General features: G+C 43.1%; 1 pseudogene; it reads right to left on the bottom strand.

The window, feature by feature from the left end:
• LOC109965857 (Na(+)/H(+) exchanger beta-like) overlaps positions 1–3,374 on the bottom strand; it is a 40,779-nt pseudogene that overhangs the window by 25,305 nt on the left and 12,100 nt on the right.

Genomic DNA, 3,374 nt, shown 5'->3' with positions numbered 1-3,374 from the left:
CACCATCATCCTGGACTACCTCCACTCCAAACTGACCCAGCTCACTGTGCCTGCCCCCACCTGTCAGTGGATTATGAGCTTTCTGACAGACAGGGAGTAGCAGATGAGGTTGGGGAAAACCACATCCAGCACCCAGACAATAAGCACAGGCGCCCTCCAGGGATGTGTGCTCTCCCCTCTGCTGTTTTCACTTTACACCAATGACTGCATCTCAACGGACCCCTCCTTCAAGCTCCTAAAGTTTGCTGATGACACAACGGTCATTGGTCTCATCTGAGACAGTGACGAGTCAGCCTACAGACGAAAGGTTGAGCAGCTGGTCCTGTGGTGTAGCCACAACAACCTGGAGCTGAACACGCTCAAAAATGCTCTGTTACAAGTCCTGCATTCAACCTGTTACTTAAGTAAAACTACAAACGTATGAGCATCCAAATCTACTTGATGTGCCAACAGTACCAGTACTCGTCCTGCAGAACAGCCCGTGTCCCAGTAACATCTCTGATACTACTGGATCATAGTGACTGATATGTTACTGTGTCCATCACTTTAATGCTGCAGCTGGTAAAGGTGGAGGTGATGGTAACTACCTTATACTGGGAAGTACCTTCCATCCTGCTGGGTAGCTGGTGGATTTCCCACCTGGATAAATAGAGTCTGATGGCTCTACTGGGTTTGGTTTGATTAATCTGATTCTGGAAAGGACCTGAAGTTATCAGATACATGTAGTGCAGTAAAAAGTACATGGTTTGTCTCTGACATGGAGTCACAGTATGAAGTAGCAGGACAGGGAAACAGTACAGATACCTCCACTTCTGTACTTCACTACAGTGCCTGAGTAAAGACCTAACTATTTCCTGTCTGTTATTCACATTGTTGTTTCATCCCAGGTCTTGTTTTTTATGTTGCTTTTGCAGGACTATGGTTCTTGTTACCATTGCTAACTCTGATGAGGCAGTCCAAGTAACTTCAAAACAGTGCTGATTTATCCAAAGGATCACAGGTAAAATTAACATTACACGCTCAGGTATCTTGCACCTCCAAACATTCTCACGACCTCTAATACATGTTGTGACATTAAGCACAAGAACCTATTATGGCTAAGGCTACAGTTATACACATCATAATAATAATATTAAACATACTGTCTGCTGACAGTCATCAACTTTTCTCTCTAATTATCCTTGACCAGATGCACCCTGTAGAAACTCATAAGCATGACTAAGCATTTAACAGTCTGACCAGACATCCTGTCTCCACTAAACATTTCTAATACATACAAGTACCTAACCAATATCTATCTGACTAAAAATACCTAACAGTCTCTTCCCCCAGGCTGTCGCTCTGATGAACACTTAACCCACAACAGTATGATTGGACAATAATCCTCAGTGCAATACCTGTAAATATACCTCGTACAGATTATAGAGACTTGTTCAGGTCTCTAATTCTTAAGTACTCAGTTTTATCCCTAGTTATCTCATTTCAATAAACATTCCTTTGTTGTCTGCATTGTTTACTGTCTGTTTATACTGCTTTTTCAGCATTGTTTGCACTGTTTGTTGATGTTAATACTGCTATTTTGTTATATTACACAGCCTTATGCTGGTTTACTGTTTGCACATTGAGAGCCGATGTCAAATTCCTCGTTTGTCCTTCACACCTGGCCAATAAAGCTGATTCTGAAGACTAAACATATACAGTTTAAATATGAACAGAACTATAAAACTGTTTCACATTATGAAAAGCAATTACAAGTGAAACTGTAGACACTTCTGTGTAGTCTTTTAAAATACAGATGTTCGGCTCCTCTCACCTGCACAAACACTGTGAAGAAGAAGACAGCGATGATGGCTGTGAGGAACATGTTCTTCATCTCATTGTTGGTGAGCAGGAAGCCCAGGGAGAAGGCTATGGCACCTCACAGGCCACTGTAGGCCAAGATGAACTGGTCCTTCTTGGTCAGCTTCACAATATGGAATTTATTGATGATGTAGGTGAGACCCATCACTCCTGAAACACAAATAGAGCTTATAAAGCAGGAGGAAGAGAGAAAAAACAGCAGCAACACTAATACCACTAATAATTTACATTGTATTTTATAAAGTATATAATTATTTTATAAAGTATATAATCGATGCTGGAAACACAAATATAACAAGTTTACAACCAATCAGTTAATATTATATGGTTATTAAAAGGTGCCATCATGAATAATTACTGGTTTTCTTTGCACATATTAACATTAACACAGTGGTGTTATTGGGCCAAGAGACTGACATTGTTCACTGTCTGTGTTTTCTACACTGATGTTGTACCCGGTGCTTCTCCAGTGTTAATGTGAGCTGTGAGTTGTGCTCAACAGCATAACAGTGTGTTGAAGGGGAGAACTGCAACTGTCTATTCTGTGTGCACATCCAGTCAGTAGCCTTTAAACAGCTATGAACCATAGGGCCAAGGTTTTTTGCATCAGCTCCATCTCTCACTAACAAAGTGATGTGAAGAGCAGAATTTTCAGACATCATGTACAAGTTTTGAAGGTCATCTGGCAGGTGAATCAGAGCTGCCACGCCTTCAGGCCCAACATACTGTTTTTTCACATCAACTGTATTTTTCCTCTCAGACGTCTCTATCCTCTGGATAAAGCCGTCCCAGAGAGCATCATAATCATCATTTTCATCATCACACAAGGAATAATTAAACGCAATGTGTCAGGTTTGCTCAGCCGCTCTGGCCTCCCTAACCTTTCCTGCTGTCTCTTGTCCAATTACATTATCACGTTCACCTGTTCCTCACTCCCTTATCACCAGCTGCACTCGATTAGGTTCTCACTATATTACCCGGTTTCACTCCTCAGTCACTTGCCAGTTCATTCTAGTCTCTAGGCCAATGTTTCTCCGTACTTTTTTTCACTGTTTTGTATGTATTTATCCCCTAGCCAGCTACTGTTTTGTGTTTCCCCGATGGACTGTTCCTCCGGACCGTGACTCCACTCTCTCCTCCCAGGCAGGTCAATGCACAGTCGCCTATCTATTCCACTACTGCCTCCATCTCTCTGTCTCTACCTTCAGTACCACCATCACTGTCGACCAGCCCAGGAGTGACCCCACCTACGCAGCTCGGCCCAGCTCTCCATCTCCTCGCCTCCTGCGGTTGGTCAAACACCCGGCTACTACTCGTCGACAGGACTACGCACTATTTCCCTCTGTGTATTGTTACTCCCTTCATCACTGTATATAATAAATCACTGCTTGTACCGAAGTCGGCTACCTGGGTCCGCCTTTTTCTCGTTCGCTCACTGACTGGTGCGAACGGTACCTAACAGAATGAACTGGCCAACATGGATCCTGCCAGCTCCGGTCCAAGCGGTTCGTCAT

The sequence above is a fragment of the Monopterus albus genome, unplaced genomic scaffold, assembly GCF_001952655.1.
Source record: "Monopterus albus unplaced genomic scaffold, M_albus_1.0 scaffold105.1, whole genome shotgun sequence".
In the NCBI taxonomy this organism is placed as follows: domain Eukaryota; kingdom Metazoa; phylum Chordata; class Actinopteri; order Synbranchiformes; family Synbranchidae; genus Monopterus; species Monopterus albus.
This window is presented reverse-complemented; position numbering and strand designations above follow the sequence as displayed.